Below are 22,302 nucleotides of genomic sequence, written 5' to 3'. Positions count from 1 at the left end.
GCCCGGGATCTAAGAATATTAAGGCTGATGCTTTATCCCGAAGCTTTGATTCTGTGTCCCCTCCAGAACCCCCCTCCTCCATTCTTCAGCCAGGAGTAGTGGTGGCCGAAATGTCATCTGATTTACAGAGAGAAATTTTGGAGGCACAAACGGGGGCTACTACTAATAAACCTTCAGGTAAATTGTTCGTACCTGAACATTTCCGTCTCAGACTCCTGCAGGAGTTTCACGATTCTGTGTTAAGTGCTCATCCTGGGATTGCAGCTATTCGGGGGGCAGTTGCGAGAGGTTTCTGGTGGCCCTTTATGGTATCAGATATAAAAAAGTTTGTGACTGCATGTGGGGTGTGCACTCGTTCTAAACGTCCTCATGTCTGATCGGCCGGGGAATTGATGCCTTTGCCAATTCCGGATAGACCATGGACACATTTGTCCATGGACTTTATCATGAATCTTCCTCCTTCCAGGGGCAACTCAGTGATATTGGTGGTGGTGGATAGGTTCTCCAAACAAGCCCACTTTGTACCTCTGCCCACATTGCCGGCTGCTGAAACCTTGGCCCGCTTATTTATACAGCATGTAGTTCAGTTGCATGGAGTGCCTGTGAATGTTGTGTCAGACACAGGTGTGCAGTTTGTACCCAGGTTTTGGAGGGCTTTCTGTAAGAACCTAGGGATTACGTTGTCCTTTTCCTCTGCCTATCACCTGGACTCTAATGGACAGACTGAACGCATGAACCAATCTTTGGAGCAAATTCTGAGATGTCTGGCCTCTTCCAGACAGGAGGACTGGTGTGATGTATTGCCCGAGGCAGAATTTGCGTTCAACGGTCGTGTGAGTCAGTCTACAGGGAAGTCTCCCTTTCAGGTCAACTATGGGTTTAACCCACATTTTGGGAGTTTTTCTGCATGGATTCAGGTTGTCCTGGGGCCGAATGCCTGGTACAACGTTTGAGAACTCTTTGGAGCGAGGTTCAGAGGAACATCTCTAAGGCCCAGAAAAGGTACAAAACGGTTTGCAGACAGGAGTTGGGGGTCAGGTCAGGCGTTTGTAGTGGGGGAAAGGGTCTGGCTATCCACCCGTAATATCAAACTTAAGATACCCTCTCTGAAGCTGGGCCCCAAGTTTATTGGTCCTTACAAAATTGTGAGGGTTGTCAATCCGGTGGCCTACAGACTTCAGTTGTCCACCTCCTTTAAAATTTCTGATGTTTTCCACAGGTCCCTGTTAAAGCAAGTGGGGATGGTTAGGGAGGACTCTTCATTCCATGCTCCTCCAGTATTGGTAGAGGGGCATCTAGAAAACGAGGTGGGGCGTATCATTGACTCCCGGTGGGTGCATCGGAAGCTCCAGTATCTGATACACCAGGGTATTCTCTTGAGGATTGCTCATGGGTCCCGGCCAGTTTGGTGCATGCCGATCGACTGGTGCGGGCCTTTCAAGCAAGATACCCAGAGAGGCCTGGGAGTCCAGTGGCCCCCCATCAAGAGGGGTGTACTGTCATGGTTTGGACAGGGTTCATGCCTGCCCTCTGAGGGTTAATTGTATGTGGCCTGCTTTTGGATTTGGGAGGGGTATTTATATCCACTCTGAACCTGGATTCCCTGTCAGTTATACTTTCATTCTGTCTATGTGGTACTTCTTTGCTTGATTTGATCTCAGGCTTTCACCTGACTATCCTTGCGTCTCACCCCCGGTACCTCATTTGACCTCGGCACGTTTGACTTCTCTCCGGCGCTGTCTGGCTCCCTGGCACTCCGGTGCGTGTCTCCACCCTTGGCTACTCCCCCTCAGTCACATGGTTCAGGCCCTGCTTGCTGCCCAGTGAGTTCTCCCCCACTCTGCTCATGTCTCCCCTACTGCTGTGAGCCGCCCGCCTTGCGGCAGGTACACCCAGGGTTCATGACAGTTATGATGACATGTGACTCCAGCGCAGGGTCCAATCAGCGCTGACGTCACTGTCTCTGCTTTCTGTCGAATTGAACATGAAGAGGAAGTCAGAGTCTGGACTTCCTCTTCATGTTAAATTTTTCTGAAGACAGGGACAGTGACGCCAGCGTTGATAGGGAGCCGGGTACCACGTGTTATGCAACCGCACAAGAGCTCTGAGGAGTATAGGCTTTTTTATTTCATTAGGGCCTAGCATGGGGAATGAGAAGGTGTTGTCTTACTAGTGGACTACCCCTTTAAGGAGTCAAATGCCATATTTTAGGCCCCATAATGTGGTTTACCACTCATTTATCCAAAAGAAAAAGCATTTATAAAGGTTTTGGGTTTTTTTAACGGTGCTTGAAATTCTTATATTCTAAAATTCTTACACTGGCTAAATAAGATACTTTATACATGACCTTGCATAGCTCTTGTACATTATACAATCACTGGATACCTTCTTAACATCCTGGATGAGATGTAGTATGGTGTCTTTACTTGTGTTCTGTGTCTGAAACAAGTAAGAGAAGGCAAGTAAGTTCTAAAATGTCAGTTGTTAAAGTGCAAATTTTTCATGGAAACACTACATAACAGGCATGCAATTTACATAAGAACATGACTACTTTGAAGCTTGGCTGCTTTGTGACTACTGTATGTTGAACAGGCCTCAAATAAAAGTTTGTATACAGTTTTTTTGTCTTTTGTCAATGTGACATGCAGAAGTAGTGCTGAGTGCTGTTGCTTCAAAATCATCCAGCAACTAGAGGGGTTAATACAGTCACAGGAGACAGAGAGTGGTTAGTAGAGCCCTAGGGGGATTGTGAGGAACTTTTTTTCTATTCTGGCAGCAGCCGAAGGGGTGTGTGTGATCCATCTCTCACAAAAGTTCAGGCAAGTGAGCCATAGGGACACAGGATTCCATTAAAGAGTGAAGCTGGGCTGATCCCTGTACTGCTAGTTGAGAAAGTGTATCAGGAACAGGAAGATAAGTACTGGAAGGAATTGTGTCACTGGAATCATCTTCCTCAGCAAACGCCCCCCCTCCATCTCACTGTGCTAGAAGGAATGCTGTGTACCCATAGCTTCAATGCCTTCATCTTGCAGGACACACGTGGTCTGGCATTGTCCTGCATTAGGAGGAACCCAGGGCCAACCGCACCAGCATATGGTCTCACAAAGGGTCTGAGGATCTCATCTCGCTACCTAATGGCAGTCAGGCTACCTCTGGCGAGCAGATGGAGGGCTGTGCGGCCCTCCAAAGAAATGCCACCCCACACCATTACTGACCCACTGCCAAACCGGTTATGCTGAAGGATGTTGCAGGCACCAGATCTTTCTCCGGGGCATTTCCAGACTCTGTCACGTCTGTCACATGAGCTCAGTGTGAACCTGCTTTCATCTGTGAAGAGCACAGGGTGCCAGTGGCATATTTGCCTATCCTGGTGTTCTGTGGCAAATGCCAAGCCTCCTGCACGGTGTTAGGCTGTGAGAAAAACCCCCACCTGTGGACATCGGGCACTCAGACTATCCTCATGGAGTCAGTTTTTAACCATTTGTGCAAACACATGCATATTTGTGGCCTGCTGGAGGTCATTTTGCAGGGCTCTGGGAGTGCTCCTCCTGTTCCTCCTTGGACAAAGTCTGAGGTAGCGGTCCTGCTGCTGGGTTGTTGCCCACCTACGGCCCTCTCCACGTCTCCTGGTGTATTGGCTTGTCTCCTGGTAGCGCCTCCAGCCTCTGGACACTACGCTGACAGACACAGCAAACCTTCTTGTCACAGCTGACATAGATGTGCCATCCTGGACGAGCTGCACTACCTGAGCCACTTGTGTGGGTTGTAGAGTCCGTCTCATGCTACCACAAGTGTGAAAGCACAACCAACATTCAAAAGTGCCAGCCAGAAAGCATTGGTACTGAGATGTGGTCTGTGGCTCCACCTGCAGAACCACTACTTTATTGAGTGTGTCTTGATAATTGCCAATAATTTCCATCTGTTGTCTATTCCATTTGCACAACAGCATGTGAAATTGATTGTCAAACAGTGTTGCTTCCTAAGTGGACAGTTTGATTTCACAGAAGTTTGATTTACTTGGAGTTATATTCTGTTGTTTAAGTGTTCCCTTTATTTTTATGAGCAGTGTATATACATCTTTCCGCCTATTCCCCTACACTCCTTGCCCTTCCCTTTCTCATATGCAGTTCATTCTCCGCTACTAAATATCTAGGCTATGGATGTTTACGAGATTAAGGATATTTTATTTTTTTACTTTTCGTGACAAACATTCTATTTTTTTTACTTATTTCCCTTATATTTCTCCTTCCTTTCTTCAGAAACATTATCATAATTGGGTAATAACAATATACTTTCACTATGAACACACATTCAGAGTGGCATTTCTTAATTTTTCTCCTTGCTTCTTAATTGCTGCCATTCGTTGTATTCATGGTTTCCAAATAGGATGAACACCTTTATTTGTTTCCTTTTCCTATTCTGTTGTTAAAGTGTTCCCTTTATTTTTTTAAGAGTGTACTTCTTATTTCAGGCCAGAATTACTTATTGTACAGTGTATGGTATTGATTTCAACGTTGTCCACAAAATTACTAGGTTGGATTTCCAAGAGATAAAATGGCTTAGGAACAGGATAAAATGTAAAAAAAAATTCTTCTTTTTAGAGACACAAATTAGTCTGTATTGAGTGCCTGGGAGATGTTTCACTTCTGACTTCAATTTGCAGTTTTATTATTATTTGAGACATTTGATATTTTGATATCTTGTTATACCATAAATAATTCTTTTGAATGAAAGGAGTAGAATCTTCTGATTCGTAAATGTCAATAAATGTTCTGAATTATTTTTTACTACAAGAAACTTCAGAATCTTCTCTGAAAAGAATAAGGTCCCTATCTGGTGTGCATGATGTTTTCCATTATTGGCACATCTTACTGCTACAAGCAGCCATAATTTCAAAACCTGGATGATCACAATTTTGGCTTCATTTAACAAAATTTAGCCAAGGAAACAATGTGTCTTCACCACCAGAATTTAAGCTAAGAGTACTTACTGCATTGTACAATTCTTCCAGCCTGGGGATTGTAAGAAACCTGTGCATACTGATGCCATGCTCTATAAGAAGTTGGACAAATGCCACTCTATCCATTACAAGTGCATCTAACATGGCTTGTTCTAATGGTGCAGTCTGTAGAAAGGAATTGCCAATTAGAAAATTATTTTATTATAAATGTAGTAAATAGTGATATTATGTGTATCAAATTTATGTGAGATTAAAGCTGTGCAAGAGAAACTTAGCATTAGTTATATTCGTATTAAAATATACTGTATACATACCAACCACTGTTGTCCGTGTATGAAAATGTAATTTTTGGCAATATCTACTCTGTCCCAGGCCAAGGCAAGAACAAGTTGATCATAAGGAGACATATTTGTACCTGAAAGCACAATAAAACATAATGATAAACCTTTACGTTTGCAATTGTTATTAGTTCGTCCATTTATTTTTAGTGTTATGTAAAATGTTATAGGTAATTAATACAATCATCCTGGAAAATAACCAATGAGTAGCAAGTTATTAAAGCCTCATGCTTATAGAAATGTCAGTCCCAGGGTAACGGAGTCAATGTGCCCCCATTTCTACCTCAAACTCATTCAGATGTCCATTTTACCACACTGAATGGCACTTGAAAGTTTATAAACCCTTCAGAATTTTCCATAAATTTCAGCATAAATTGGATGTAAAACTATATCAGATTTTCATACAAGTTGTAAAAGTAGATAACGAGACAAATCAAACAAATGTAAAAATATTAGGTTTTGGTACTTTTTAAATTAGTCAAATGATCCAATATCACATTTCTATGAGTTTCCAAATTATGTGAACTTTTGCTTTCAGTATCTGGTGTGACGCCCTTCTGCAGTAATAGCTGTATCTAAACCTTTCTGTCTGACTGTAGATTGGTAGAGTCTAGGGTTGAGCGAAACGGGTCGAACATTTTCAAAAGTCGCCGACTTTTGGCTAAGTCGGGGTTTCATGAAACCCGATCCGACCCCTGTGCGGGGTCGGCCATGCGGTACGCGACTTTCGCGCCAAAGTCGCGTTTCAATGACGCGAAAAGCGCCATTTCTCAGCCAATGAAGGTAAACGCAGAGTGTGGGCAGCGTGATGACATAGGTCCTGGTCCCCACCATCTTAGAGAAGGGCATTGCAGTGATTGGCTTGCTGTCTGCAACGTCACAGGGGCTATAAAGAGGCGTTCCCGCCGACCGCCATCTTACTGCTGCTGATCTGAGCTTAGGGAGAGGTTGCTGCCGCTTTGTCAGAAGCAGGGATAGCGTTAGGCAGGGTCCATTAACCACAAAACCGCTTGTGCTGCAGCGATTTGCACTGTCCAACACCACCCTCGGTGTGCAGGGACAGTGGAAGTTTTTTTTTTTTTTTTTTCCCCTCAGCGCTGTAGCTCATTGGGCTGCCCTAGAAGGCTCCCTGATAGCTGCATTGCTGTGTGTACGCCGCTGTGCAAACCAACTGCTTTTTTCAAAGTACAAATCCTCTTGTTCTCTTGTTCCTTCCTTTCTGCACAGCTATCTTTTTTGTTTGTCCACACTTTTTATTTCATTTGTGCATCAGTCCACTCCTTATTGCTGCCTGCCATACCTGGCTGAGATTACTGCAGGCAGGGAGATAGTAATTGTAGGACATTCCCTGTTTTTTTTTTTTTTTTTTTTTTGGTGGGAGATTAAGATTGGCAATTTGGCATTTCTGCTAGAGTGCCATCCCTGTGTGTGCCATCTCTCTCACATAGTGGGCCATAGAAAGCCTTTTCATTTTTCTGTATTTTTTTTTGTGGGGTGTATAAATTCTCCCTGATAAAAATACAGTGGGAGATTAATATTGGCCTTTGGGCTTGTGTGCCAGTCCTGAGTGTGCCATCTCTCTCACAAATAGTGGGCCATAGAAAGCCTATTTTATTTTTTTTTGGGTTTTATAAATTCTCCCTGAAAAAAAGGGAGATTAATATTGGCCTCTGGGCTTCTGTGCCAGTCCTGAGCGTGCCATCTGTGCCAGTCCTGAGCGTCCCATCTCTCTCACAAATAGTGGGCCATAGAAAGCCTATTTAATTTTTTTTTTGGTTTTATAAATTTTCCCTGAAAAAAGGGAGATTAATATTGGCCTCTGGGCTTGTGTGCCAGTTGTGAGCGTGCCATCTGTGCCAGTCCTGAGCGTGCCATCTCTCTCACAAATAGTGGGCCATAGAAAGCCTATTTAATTTTTTTTTTGGTTTTATAAATTTTCCCTGAAAAAAGGGAGATTAATATTGGCCTCTGGGCTTGTGTGCCAGTTGTGAGCGTGCCATCTGTGCCAGTCCTGAGCGTGCCATCTCTCTCACAAATAGTGGGCCATAGAAAGCCTATTTAAATATTTTTTTGGTTTTATAAATTCTCCCAGAAAAAAAGGGAGATTAATATTGGCCTCTGGGCTTCTGTGCCAGTCCTGAGCGTGCCATCTGTGCCAGTCCTGAGCGTCCCATCTCTCTCACAAATAGTGGGCCATAGAAAGCCTATTTAATTTTTTTTTTGGTTTTATAAATTTTCCCTGAAAAAAGGGAGATTAATATTGGCCTCTGGGCTTGTGTGCCAGTTGTGAGCGTGCCATCTGTGCCAGTCCTGAGCGTGCCATCTCTCTCACAAATAGTGGGCCATAGAAAGCCTATTTAATTTTTTTTTTGGTTTTATAAATTTTCCCTGAAAAAAGGGAGATTAATATTGGCCTCTGGGCTTGTGTGCCAGTTGTGAGCGTGCCATCTGTGCCAGTCCTGAGCGTGCCATCTCTCTCACAAATAGTGGGCCATAGAAAGCCTATTTAAATATTTTTTTGGTTTTATAAATTCTCCCAGAAAAAAAGGGAGATTAATATTGGCCTCTGGGCTTCTGTGCCAGTCCTGAGCGTGCCATCTGTGCCAGTCCTGAGCGTCCCATCTCTCTCACAAATAGTGGGCCATAGAAAGCCTATTTAATTTTTTTTTTGGTTTTATAAATTTTCCCTGAAAAAAGGGAGATTAATATTGGCCTCTGGGCTTGTGTGCCAGTTGTGAGCGTGCCATCTGTGCCAGTCCTGAGCGTGCCATCTCTCTCACAAATAGTGGGCCATAGAAAGCCTATTTAATTTTTTTTTTGGTTTTATAAATTTTCCCTGAAAAAAGGGAGATTAATATTGGCCTCTGGGCTTGTGTGCCAGTTGTGAGCGTGCCATCTGTGCCAGTCCTGAGCGTGCCATCTCTCTCACAAATAGTGGGCCATAGAAAGCCTATTTAAATATTTTTTTGGTTTTATAAATTCTCCCAGAAAAAAAGGGAGATTAATATTGGCCTCTGGGCTTCTGTGCCAGTCCTGAGTGTGCCATCTGTGCCAGTCCTGAGCGTCCCATCTCTCTCACAAATAGTGGGCCATAGAAAGCCTATTTTTTTTGGGGGGGGGGTTTTAGAAATTCTCCCTGGAAAAAAAAAGGGAGATTAATATTGCCCTTTGGGCTTGTGTGCCAGTACTAAGCGTTCCATCTCTCTCTCTCTCTCTTAGTCAGTGGGCCATAGAACGCCTATTTTTGGTTTTATTTGTTTTCTAAATTCTCCCTGAAAAAATCATTTTATTTTATTTGGTTTCTAAATTCTTCCTGATAAAATCATATTTTTTTTATTATTTTTTTTTCTAAAGTCTCCCTGAAAAAAAAAAAAAAAAAAAAAAAACAGTGGGAGATTAATATTGGCCTTTCTGCTTGTGTGCCAGTCTTGACTCCTGGGTGTGCCATCTCTCTCTCTCTCTCTCTCTCTCTCTCTCTCTCCAATTGTGGTCCATAGAAAGCCTATATTTTTTTTCCTTGATTTGGGTTCCAAAATCTACCAGAGAAAATAACTCCATCAATCATTGGTAGAAAAATATTGGCCTCTGGGCTTGTGTGCCACTCCTGATTCCTGTGTGCGTCATCTCTCAGTCAGTGGGCCATAGAACGCCTATTTTTGGTTTTATTTGTTTTCTAAATTCTCCCTGAAAAAATAATTTTATTTTATTTGGTTTCTAAATTCTTCCTGATAAAATCATATTTTTTTTATTTTTTTTTTTTCTAAAGTCTCCCTGAAAAAAAAAAAAAAAAAAAAAAAACAGTGGGAGATTAATATTGGCCTTTCTGCTTGTGTGCCAGTCTTGACTCCTGGGTGTGCCATCTCTCTCTCTCTCTCTCTCTCTCTCTCTCTCTCTCTCCAATTGTGGTCCATAGAAAGCCTATATTTTTTTTCCTTGATTTGGGTTCCAAAATCTACCAGAGAAAATAACTCCATCAATCATTGGTAGAAAAATATTGGCCTCTGGGCTTGTGTGCCACTCCTGATTCCTGTGTGCGTCATCTCTCACTCAGTGGCCCATAGAAAGCATATAGTTTGTTACATTTGTTTTCTAAATTCTCCCTGCAAAAATCAATTTTTTTTTTTTTGGGGGGGTTTCTAAAGTGTTCCTGAAAAAAATAAAAATAAAAAACAAATAATAGTGTGACATTAATATTAACATTTGTGCTTCAGTGACAGTCCTGCGTGTGGGGCATCTCTCTAATTTGCAGCCACCAAAAAAAGAGTGTGTAACATTGTGCCTGATTTTCGCGGTGGTCTCACCAACCTGTAAAGGGGTAGCTAAATCATACTGAAGTTATAGCTCACCGTGTAAGTTGTGTGACTGCAACAAATAACGTTAGTTTGGTTACGTTTTTAAAACAATGAGGAAGTCTAGTGGAAGAGGTCGTGGCCGGGGGCGTTCATTGTCAGCTGGTAATGAGGGTAGTGGTAGTGGTGGAGCATCAGGTGGTCGTGGGGAAAAAAATATTGCACCTAAGTCTGGAGCTGTGGAGCCAGGTTCGTCGTCCGGCTACACAAGGCCTCGAACGCTCCCTTTTCTGGGATTAGGAAAACCGCTTTTAAAGCCGGAGCAGCAAGAGCAAGTTTTGGCTTATCTTGCTGACTCAGCCTCTAGCTCTTTTGCCTCCTCTCGTGAAACTGGTAAAAGTAAAAGCAGCGCGTCGTTAGTGGATGTTCACGGTCAGGGACAAGTCACTTCCTTGTCCTCTTCAGCAAAAACAACAACAGAGAAGAATGCAGCAGGCGACACAACGGGTTACTCCATGGAGCTCTTTACACATACCGTCCCTGGCTTAGAAAGTGAAGCAGTTAACAGTCCATGCCCATTACAAATTGAATCTGACATGGAGTGCACTGACGCACAGCCACAGCCAGACTACTATGCTGGTCCTTTGACTCAGACCACAACATTGCCCTCGCAGGGTGCTGATCAAGAATCAGACCCTGATGAGACTATGTTGCCCCATCACGAACGCTATACCACCGAACGACACGGTGACACAGACGAAGTTGCGCAGGAGGTACAAGAAGAGTTATTAGATGACCCAGTTCTTGACCCCGATTGGCAGCCATTGGGGGAACAGGGTGCAGGCGGCAGCAGTTCTGAAGCAGAGGAGGAGGAGGGGCCGCAGCAGGCATCAACATCGCCACAGGTTCCATCTGCCGGGCCCGTATCTTGCCCAAAACGCGTGGCAAAGCCAAAACCTGGTGGAGGACAGCGTGGCCATCCGGTTAAAGCTCAGTCTGCAATGCCTGAAAAGGTATCCGATGCTAGAAAGAGTGCAGTCTGGCATTTTTTTAAACAACATCCAATTGATCAGCGCAAAGTCATCTGTCAAAAATGTTCTACTTCCTTAAGCAGAGGTCAGAATCTGAAAAGTCTCAATACTAGTTGCATGCATAGACATTTAACCACCATGCATTTGAAAGCTTGGACTAACTACCAAACGTCCCTTAAGGTTGTTGCACCCTCGGCCAATGAAGCTAGTCATCAACGCAACATCCCTTCCGGCAGTGTAGGACCACCATTTAGCGCACCACCTGCTGTATCTGTGCAGGTATCTTTGCCAGGCCAAAGCAGTCAGGGTCAGGGAATCACCAGTTTCGTAGTAGGAAACACTGCATCTAGGGCACCGGCGGCAACAATACCATCTCCCACCGTCTCTCAGTCTGCCATGTCCACCGGCACCCCCGCTAGTTCCACGATCTCCATCTCTCCAGTCCAGCTCACCCTACATGAGACTATGGTTAGAAAAAGGAAGTACTTAGCCTCGCATCCGCGTACACAGGGTTTGAACGCCCACATAGCTAGACTAATCTCGTTAGAGATGATGCCCTACCGGTTAGTTGAAAGCGAAGCTTTCAAAGACCTGATGGACTACGCTGTACCACGCTACGAGCTACCCAGTCGACACTTTTTTTCCAGAAAAGCCATCCCAGCCCTCCACCAGCATGTTAAAGAGCGCATCGTCCATGCACTCAGGCAATCTGTGAGCACAAAGGTGCACCTGACAACAGATGCATGGACCAGTAGGCATGGCCAGGGACGTTACGTGTCCATCACGGCACACTGGGTAAATGTGGTGGATTCAGGGTCCACAGGGGACAGCAAGTTTGGGACAGTTCTGCCTAGCCCATGGTCTAGTAAACAGTTGTCTGTAGCCGTTCGCACCCCCTCCTCCTCCTCCTCCTCCTCCTCCTCGTCCTCCTGCAGAAGCAAGAGCTCGTCCACAGACCGCAGTCGCACAAACACTCCATCCGCACCTGCCACTGTTGCACACCAGGTCTCCCATTATGGGGCAGCTACTGGCATACGTCAGCAGGCTGTATTGGCTATGAAGTGTTTGGGCGACAATAGACACACCGCGGAAGTTCTGTCCGAGTTCTTGCAGCAAGAAACGCAGTCGTGGCTGGGCACTGTAGATCTTGAGGCAGGCAAGGTAGTGAGTGATAACGGAAGGAATTTCATGGCTGCCATCTCCCTTTCCCAACTGAAACACATTCCTTGCCTGGCTCACACCTTAAACCTGGTGGTGCAGTGCTTCCTGAAAAGTTATCCGGGGTTATCCGACCTGCTCCTCAAAGTGCGTGGACTTTGCGCACATATCCGCCGTTCGCCTGTACACTCCAGCCGTATGCAGACCTATCAGCGTTCTTTGAACCTTCCCCAGCATCGCCTAATCATAGACGTTGCAACAAGGTGGAACTCAACACTGCACATGCTTCAGAGACTGTGCGAACAGAGGCGGGCTGTTATGTTTTTGTGGGAGGATACACATACACGGGCAGGCAGTAGGATGGCAGACATGGAGTTGTCAGGTGTGCAGTGGTCGAAGATTCAAGACATGTGTCAAGTCCTTCAGTGTTTTGAGGAATGCACACGGCTGGTTAGTGCAGACAACGCCATAATAAGCATGAGCATCCCCCTAATGCGTCTGCTGATGCAAAGTTTGACGCACATAAAGGATCAGGCGTCTGCACCAGAGGAAGAGGAAAGCCTTGATGACAGTCAGCGATTGTCTGGTCAGGGCAGTGTACATGACGAGGTACCGGGCGAAGAGGAGGTGGAGGATGAGGAGGATGATGGGGATGAGTATATTTTTAATGAGGAAGCTTTCCCGGGGGCACGGGAAATTGGTGGCGTGGCAAGGCCGGGTTCTGGTTTTTTGAGGGACACAAGTGACGTAGATTTGCCTGCAACTGCCCCTCAACCAAGCACAACCGCAGATTTGACAATGGGAACTTTGGCCCACATGGCGGATTATGCCTTGCGTATCCTCAAAAGGGACACACGCATTACAAAAATGATGAACGATGACGATTACTGGTTGGCCTGCCTCCTTGATCCTCGCTATAAAGGCAAATTGCAAAATATTATGCCACATGAGAACTTGGAACTAATATTAGCAACAAAACAATCAACTCTTGTTGACCGTTTGCTTCTGGCATTCCCTGCACACAGCGCCCGTGATCGTTCTCACACGAGCTCCAGGGGCCAGCAGACCAGAGGTGTTAGAGGGGCAGAAATCAGAAGTGGCGTTGGCCAGAGGGGTTTTCTGACCAGGTTGTGGAGTGATTTTTCTATGACCGCAGACAGGACAGGTACTGCAGCATCAATTCAAAGTGACAGGAGACAACATTTGTCCAGTATGGTTACAAACTATTTTTCATCCCTTATCGACGTTCTCCCTCAACCGTCATTCCCATTTGATTACTGGGCATCCAAATTAGACACCTGGCCAGAATTGGCAGAATATGCATTGCAGGAGCTTGCTTGCCCGGCAGCTAGTGTCCTATCAGAAAGAGTATTCAGTGCTGCAGGTTCAATACTAACAGAAAAAAGGACTCGTCTGGCTACCCAAAATGTAGATGATCTAACCTTCATTAAAATGAACCACAACTGGATTTCAAAATCTTTTGCCCCACCCTGCCCGGCTGACACCTAGCTTTCCTATGAAAAGGTCTTGCCTGTGGACTATTCTGAATGACTTTTCCAATCTCGTAATTTTCTTCACCTGATTGTCCAGCATACGACATGTTTCCACCTCACGAAATGGCCAAACTCCCCACACGGGGTCGTGCTATCGCCACTTTGCGCTTGGACCCTTGAGAGTGCTGTTTGTCTGAAGAGGTGGGTGTGGCCGCTTTTGGTCGACGGCACTGCCACTGGGTCCCTCATAGTACAATAAAGTGTCTCTGGCGGTGGTGGTGCGCACCCAACGTCAGACTCACCGTTGTAATATGAGGGGCCCTGTGCCTGTACCGCCGGCCACAAGCCAGTTCCCCCCCCCCCAGCTCAAACAGTGCTCTACCACTAGCAAAATTATCTCTCACAGCTTCACCAATGTGTAGTCTAGGCGCTGACATCCTTCAATGCCTGGCACTGACAATACCATTGTTTTGACATTTTTGTTATGTTAGGCCTTCGAAGCCTGTCTGCGGTCACTCCTTCCACTAGACTTCCACTGACCATACACTGCTGCCCATGTACCCCTGGAACCAATTTAAAGTGCCTACAGCCAGCCCAATTTTGTTATGTTAGGCCTTCGAAGACTGTCTGCCGTCACTCCTTCCACTAGACTTCCACTGACCATACACTGCTGCCCATGTACCCCTGGAACCAATTTAAAGTGCCTACAGCCAGCCCAATTTTGTTATGTTAGGCCTTGGAAGCCTGTCTGCGGTCACTCCTTCCACTAGACTTCCACTGACCAGACCACTGCTGCCCATGTACCCCTGGAACCAATTTAAAGTGCCTACAGCCAGCCCAATTTTGTTATGTTAGGCCTTGGAAGCCTGTCTGCGGTCACTCCTTCCACTAGACTTCCACTGACCAGACCACTGCTGCCCGTGTACCCCTGGAACCAATTTAAAATTGCCTACAGCCATGTGTTAATATTTTAGGCCTTCGATGCCTGTCTGTGGTCACTCCTTCCACTAGGCCTCCACTGACCACACCACTGCTGCCCGTGTACCCCTGGAACCAATTTAAAATTGCCTACAGCCATGTGTGATTATTTTAGGCCTTCGATGCCTGTCTGCGGTCACTCCTTCCACTAGGCCTCCACTGACCACACCACTGCTGCCCGTGTAACCCTGGAACCAATTTAAAATTGCCTACAGCCATGTGTTATTATTTTAGGCCTTCGATGCCTGTCTGCGGTCACTCCTTCCACTAGGCCTCCACTGACCACACCACTGCTGCCCGTGTACCCCTGGAACCAATTTAAAATTGCCTACAGCCAGCCCAATTTTTTTATTTTAGGCCTTCGATGCCTGTCTGCGGTCCATTCTTTCAACTACTACTACACTGACCAGGGCACTGCTGCCCAAGTACCCCTGGAACCAATTTAAAATTGCCTACAGCCATGTGTTAATATTTTAGGCCTTCGATGCCTGTCTGTGGTCACTCCTTCCACTAGGCCTCCACTGACCACACCACTGCTGCCCGTGTACCCCTGGAACCAATTTAAAATTGCCTACAGCCATGTGTGATTATTTTAGGCCTTCGATGCCTGTCTGCGGTCACTCCTTCCACTAGGCCTCCACTGACCACACCACTGCTGCCCGTGTAACCCTGGAACCAATTTAAAATTGCCTACAGCCATGTGTTATTATTTTAGGCCTTCGATGCCTGTCTGCGGTCACTCCTTCCACTAGGCCTCCACTGACCACACCACTGCTGCCCGTGTACCCCTGGAACCAATTTAAAATTGCCTACAGCCAGCCCAATTTTTTTATTTTAGGCCTTCGATGCCTGTCTGCGGTCCATTCTTTCAACTACTACTACACTGACCAGGGCACTGCTGCCCAAGTACCCCTGGAACCAATTTAAAATTGCCTACAGCCATGTGTTAATATTTTAGGCCTTCGATGTCTGTCTGTGGTCACTCCTTCCACTAGGCCTCCACTGACCACACCACTGCTGCCCGTGTACCCCTGGAACCAATTTAAAATTGCCTACAGCCATGTGTGATTATTTTAGGCCTTCGATGCCTGTCTGCGGTCACTCCTTCCACTAGGCCTCCACTGACCACACCACTGCTGCCCGTGTAACCCTGGAACCAATTTAAAATTGCCTACAGCCATGTGTTATTATTTTAGGCCTTCGATGCCTGTCTGCGGTCACTCCTTCCACTAGGCCTCCACTGACCACACCACTGCTGCCCGTGTAACCCTGGAACCAATTTAAAATTGCCTACAGCCAGCCCAATTTTTTTATTTTAGGCCTTCGATGCCTGTCTGCGGTCCATTCTTTCAACTACTACTACACTGACCAGGGCACTGCTGCCCAAGTACCCCTGGAACCAATTTAAAATTGCCTACAGCCATGTGTTAATATTTTAGGCCTTCGATGCCTGTCTGTGGTCACTCCTTCCACTAGGCCTCCACTGACCACACCACTGCTGCCCGTGTACCCCTGGAACCAATTTAAAATTGCCTACAGCCATGTGTGATTATTTTAGGCCTTCGATGCCTGTCTGCGGTCACTCCTTCCACTAGGCCTCCACTGACCACACCACTGCTGCCCGTGTAACCCTGGAACCAATTTAAAATTGCCTACAGCCAGCCCAATTTTTTTATTTTAGGCCTTCGATGCCTGTCTGCGGTCCATTCTTTCAACTACTACTACACTGACCAGGGCACTGCTGCCCAAGTACCCCTGGAACCAATTTAAAATTGCCTACAGCCATGTGTTAATATTTTAGGCCTTCGATGCCTGTCTGTGGTCACTCCTTCCACTAGGCCTCCACTGACCACACCACTGCTGCCCGTGTACCCCTGGAACCAATTTAAAATTGCCTACAGCCATGTGTGATTATTTTAGGCCTTCGATGCCTGTCTGCGGTCCCTCCTTCCACTAGGCCTCCACTGACCTGTCTACTGCGGCCCGTGTACCCCTTGAACCAACCTAATAAAATATTTAAAAAATTAATTTGATTATAAAAAATAAGATCGTGTTGAGATCTCAAATGCAGACATTTTAACAATCAAAACAAACACACAACAAATATCTGGAACTGTACTACAAAGGTCCAACAGCTACAATTTCTTTCTCCTGCAAGAAGTTAACTGAAAGTTTTTTGGAGTTGTTAACACAGATATGGCATCCACCGAGTGTTGTCCTGTCGCGTCTCCTTTAAATTATTTCCAATAAGATGTTAAACTATTAATTTAATAAAATCAATAATTAAAAAAATAATTGAGTAAGTCAAAAGCACATTGCAAATAAACATTAATTACAAATCAAGAAGCATGGCGCGTCCGAGGGTGAGTAGATACCGAATAAGAATATAATCACCCTCGGACGCGCAATGCTTATTTACAACAGCCTTCCTTCCTAAGAATCAGCCCTTCCGTGGTGTAGAGAGAGGTTGTTGTTACACTCCAAGGTGTTCCCCAGGTTGCCTTTCCTGAGCTTCGATCTTCCGGCTCTCGTTTAGTAGCTGTTGGAAACTACGCTGCATTAGGCCTACTAATTGTGTATGGGTGAAACAGTGGCGCATCTGCGGTCCCTCCTTCCACTAGGCCTCCACTGACCTGTCTACTGCGGCCCGTGTACCCCTTGAACCAACCTAATAAAATATTTAAAAAATTAATTTGATTATAAAAAATAAGATCGTGTTGAGATCTCAAATGCAGACATTTTAACAATCAAAACAAACACACAACAAATATCTGGAACTGTACTACAAAGGTCCAACAGCTACAATTTCTTTCTCCTGCAAGAAGTTAACTGAAAGTTTTTTGGAGTTGTTAACACAGATATGGCATCCACCGAGTGTTGTCCTGTCGCGTCTCCTTTAAATTATTTCCAATAAGATGTTAAACTATTAATTTAATAAAATCAATAATTAAAAAAATAATTGAGTAAGTCAAAAGCACATTGCAAATAAACATTAATTACAAATCAAGAAGCATGGCGCGTCCGAGGGTGAGTAGATACCGAATAAGAATATAATCACCCTCGGACGCGCAATGCTTATTTACAACAGCCTTCCTTCCTAAGAATCAGCCCTTCCGTGGTGTAGAGAGAGGTTGTTGTTACACTCCAAGGTGTTCCCCAGGTTGCCTTTCCTGAGCTTCGATCTTCATGCTCTCGTTTAGTAGGTGTCGGAAAGTAGGCTGCATTAGGCCTAAAAAATGGGGAATGGGGTGGAGAGAGATGGTGTGTTACACTCCAAGGTGTTCTCCAGGTTTCCTCGCCATTGCTTCGATCTTCCGACTCTCGTTTAGTAGTTGTAGAAAACTACACTGCATTAGGCCTACAAAATGGGTATCGGGTGGAGAGAGATGGTGTGTTACACTCCAAGGTGTTCCCCAGGTTGCCTTTCCTGAGCTTCTATCTTCAGGCTCTCATTAAATTGTGGTTAAATGGAACAACTGCATTTGGCGTACTAGTTGGTTTGGGGCCTACTATCGGTGTCTGCCACTCCTTGCTGTTCTCCTGGTTTCCTGTCCTGAAATTCCATTTTCAGCCTCTCGTTAAGTAGTTGTTAATGTTAGACTGCATTTGGCCTACTAGTTGGGTTGGGGCCTACTATCGGTGTCTGCCACTCCTTGCTGTTCTCCTCCACTGAACAAAGCTGTGCCGCCTGTTTACTACGGTTGCCAATTTTGAACTGCATTTCGACTACTTACTGATTTGGCCCTACTCTCTGTGTCAGCCTCTCATTCCAGTTGTCCTCCACTGCAATGCCCCCTGGTTATTCCTGTGTTACCAATTTTGAACTGCATTTAGCCCACTTTATTCTTTGGGCCTATATCTGTGTTTCCACTTCATCGTGCCCATTGCCCAGCCAGTGATAGATGAGTCTGCTGGTACATTGACCCATAACGCAACATTCCCCGTGCACGCTACACAACAACATTGTGACCCTGCTGAAAGTCAGGTTGCTCTTCCCGCATACCATACCACCTTACACGGGGACAAAGAGGAAGGTGCAGATGAAAGTGCAGGTTCCTTCATCAGGTGGGGGGAGGAATACTAGTTGGCGACGTCACTGGCACAGGGCCTCTCATAGTACGCAAAAGTGTTGCTGCCGGTGGGAGGCGCCCCCGCCGTGCAAACACACCGCTGTACTTTGAGGGGCCCTGTGCCAGTGCCAATGCCAACGAGTGGGCCCCCCCTGCTTGCTCAGGATCACAGCACTTGCAAAGTTGAAATACTTACCTCTCCCTGCTCCACTGCCGTGACGTGGTCCAGATTTCCTGGGCCCACTAATTACTTGAACCAGCCCTACCCCCCACAACTTTAGCCAAATGACCCCCAATTTCAAATGCCTTCCAATTATTTTAAGGTAAATTACGCTTGACAAGCTTCATTAAGAAGAATGGATGGTTTTGACATTAAAATGGGCACTCTAGGTGTTTTCCTGGCCCCCACTCACTGCCGACTATGCTGCCCCATTGACTTGCATTGGGTTTCGTGTTTCGGTCGATCCCGACTTTACGTCATAATCGGCCGATTTCACTCGACCCGACTTTGGACATAGTCGGGTTTCGCAAAACCCGGCTCGACTCTAAAAAGGTCAAGGTCGCTCAACTCTAGTAGAGTCCATTCTGTTTAGATGTGGTTTTGTATCCTTTTGAGGCTGATGACCAACAATAACTTGTCTTGTACGGTGTTCATTTTAAGAGTCAAGTATCAGAATGAGGTATCAGACAGAGTATTTCTGATGTTTGACTTTGATTTGTGACCATGTCCTAAAATGAACACTGTAGTCTTCTATAGTCCTCAGAAATCACCTTTGCATGAAGCACTGTACACTTCCACAAATGTGTTGAGAAGAGTAGACTTTGCTAGACCCCTGTTCTTTCAATAAAATAGGTCGCCTACTCACACCAAATTGTCATTCCATTGATTGCAAATACCAGACTCTAATTTAACCCCTTAGTGACAGAGCCAATTTGGTACTTAATGACCGAGCCAATTTTTACAATTCTGACCACTGTCACTTTATGAGGTTATAACTCTGGAACGCTTCAACGGATCCCGCTGATTTTGAGATTGTTTTTTCGTGACATATTGTACTTCATGTTAGTGGTAACATTTCTTCGATATTACTTGCGATTATTTATGAAAAAAACAGAAATGTGGTGAAAATGTTGCAATTTTCAAACTTTGTATTTTTATGCCCTTAAATCAGAGAGATATGTCACCAAAAATAGTTAATAAATAACATTTCCCACATATCTACTTTACATCAGCACAATTTTGGAACCAAAATTTTTTTTTGTTAGGGAGTTATAAGGGTTAAAAGTTGACCAGCAATTTCTCATTTTTACAACACCATTTTTTTTTAGGGACCACATCACATTTGAAGTCATTTTGAGGGGTCTATCTGATAGAAAATAACGAAGTGTGACACCATTCTAAAAACTACACCCCTCAATGTTCTCAAAACCACATTCAACAAGTTTATTAACCCTTTACGTGCTTCACAGGAACTGAAACAATGTGGAAGGAAAAAATGAACATTTAACTTTTTTTTGCAAACATCTTAATTCAGAACCATTTTTTTTATTTTAACATGTGTAAAAACAGAAATGTAACCATAAATTTTGTTATTCAATTTCTCCCGAATACGCCAATACCCCATATGTGGGGGTAAACCACTTTTTGGGAGCACCGCAGAACTTGGAAGTGAAGGAGTGCCGTTTTACTTTTTCAATGTAGAATTGTCTGGAATTGAGATCGGATGCCATGTCGCGTTTGGAGAGCCCCTGATGTACCTAACCAATAGAAACCCTCCACAAGTGACCCCATTTTGGAAACTAGACCCCCCAAGGAACTTATCTAGATGTGTGGTGAGAACTTTGAATGCCCAAGTGCTTCACAGAAGTTTAGAATGCAGAGTCGTGAAAATAAAAAATATTTTTTTTTCCACAAAAAAGATATTGTAGCCCCCAAGTTTTTATTTTCACAAGGGTAACAGGAGAAATTGGACTGCAATAGTTGTTGTCCAATTTATCCTGAGTACGCTGATGTGCCATATGTGGGGGTAAACCACTGTTTGGGCGCACGGCAGAGCTCAGAAGGGAAGGAGTGCCGTTTTGGAATGCAGACTTTTATAGAATGGTCTGTGGGCGTTATGTTGCGATTGCAGAGCCCCTGATGTACCTAAACAGTAGTAACCCCCCACAAGTGACCCCGTTTTGGAAACTAGACCCCCCAAGGAACTTATATAGATGTGTGGTGAGAACTTTGAATGCCTAAGTGCTTCACAGAAGTTTATAATGCAGAGTCATAAAAATAAAAAAATATTTTTTTTTTCCACAAAAAAGATTTTGTAGCCCCCAACTTTTTATTTTCACAAGGGTAACAGGACAAATTGGACCCCAGAAGTTGTTTTCCAATTTATCCCGAGTACGCTGATGCCCCATATGTGGGGGTAACCCACTGTTTGGGCGCACGGCAGAGCTCAGAAGGGAGGGAGCACCATTTGACTTTTTGAGCGCAAAATTGGCTGTCGTGTTTGGAGAACCCCTGATGTACCTAAACAGTGGAAACCCCCCAATTCTAGCTTCAACCCTAACCCCAACACACCCCTAACCCTAATCCCAACCTGATCCATAATCCTAATCACAAACCCTAACGATAATCACAACCCTTACCCCAAAACAACCCTAATGTCAACCCTAACCATAACCCTAATCAAAACCCTAAATCCAACACACCCTTAATCCTAATCTCAACCCTAACCTCAAACCTAACCCTAATCCCAATACACCCCCAATCACAACCCTAACCATAACCCTAATCCCAAACCTAACCCTAATCCCAAGCGTAACCCTAATGCCAACCCTAACCCTAATACCAACCCTAATCCAAACCCTGACCCTAATCCCAACTCTAACCCTAACCTAACCTCATTTTGAACAAGAAACGGATCCTGCAAATGTGCCCGCAGGATGCGTTTTTTGCCCATAGACTTGTATTGCCGACGGATCGTGACGGATGGCCACACGTCGCGTCCGTCGTGCACTGGATCAGTGTTTTGGCGGACAGTCAGCACAAAAAAAGTTCAATGTAACGTTTTTTTGTACGTCGCATCCGCCATTTCTGACCGCGCATGCGTGGCCGTAACTCCGCCCCCTCCTCCCCAGGACATAGATTGGGCAGCGGATGCGTTGAAAAACTACATCCGCTGCCCACGTTGTGCACAATTTTCACAACATGCGTCGGTATGTTGGGCCGATGCATTGCGACGGCCCCGTACCGACGTAAGTGTGAAAGAAGCCTAACCCTAAATTTAGCCCCAACCCTAACCCTAAATTTAGCCCCAACCCTAACCCTAAATTTAGCCCCAACCCTAACCCTAAATTTAGCCCTAACCCTAAATTTAGCCCCAACCCTAACCCTAAATTTAGCCCTAACCCTAGCCCTAACCCTAACCCTAGCCCTAGCCCTAGCCCTAACCCTAGCCCTAACCCTAGCCCTAACCCTAACCCTAATCCTAACCCTAACCCTAGCCCTAACCCTAGCCCTAACCCTAGCCCTAACCCTAATCCTAACCCTAGCCCTAACCCTAGCCCTAACCCTAACCCTAATTTTAGCCCCAACTGCTCTTCTCCTGCCGGCCGGCAGATGGAGACAAATGGCGGGCGCACTGCGCATGCGCCCGCCATTTTCTTTTGCCCAGAAGATGCCGGCGGCCAGGAGGAGCAGCAGGAGGATCCAGGGACACCGGTGAGTATGATAGGGTCCCCGAATCCCCCTATTTCTCTGTCCTCTGATGTGCGATCACATCAGAGGACAGAGAATTACACTTTGCTTTTTTTTTTTTTTTTTGCGGTCGCTGGTAAACAGTTAATTACCGGCGATCGCAAAACAGGGGTCGGTAAAATCAACCCCGATCATGCTACCCCCGGCAGCCGAGACCCCAAAGATTCTCCCAGGGCCGACTGGCGGGCGCATTGCGCATGCGCCCGCCATTTTGAAGATGGCGGCGCCCACCGG

At 45.4% G+C, this 22,302-nt stretch overlaps 1 pseudogene; it reads right to left on the bottom strand.

Moving 5' to 3' along the window:
* Nucleotides 1–22,302, bottom strand: part of LOC138674576 (transient receptor potential cation channel subfamily M member 7-like) — a 240,306-nt pseudogene that overhangs the window by 156,233 nt on the left and 61,771 nt on the right.

Source organism: Ranitomeya imitator, chromosome 4, assembly GCF_032444005.1.
Source record: "Ranitomeya imitator isolate aRanImi1 chromosome 4, aRanImi1.pri, whole genome shotgun sequence".
In the NCBI taxonomy this organism is placed as follows: domain Eukaryota; kingdom Metazoa; phylum Chordata; class Amphibia; order Anura; family Dendrobatidae; genus Ranitomeya; species Ranitomeya imitator.
This window is presented reverse-complemented; position numbering and strand designations above follow the sequence as displayed.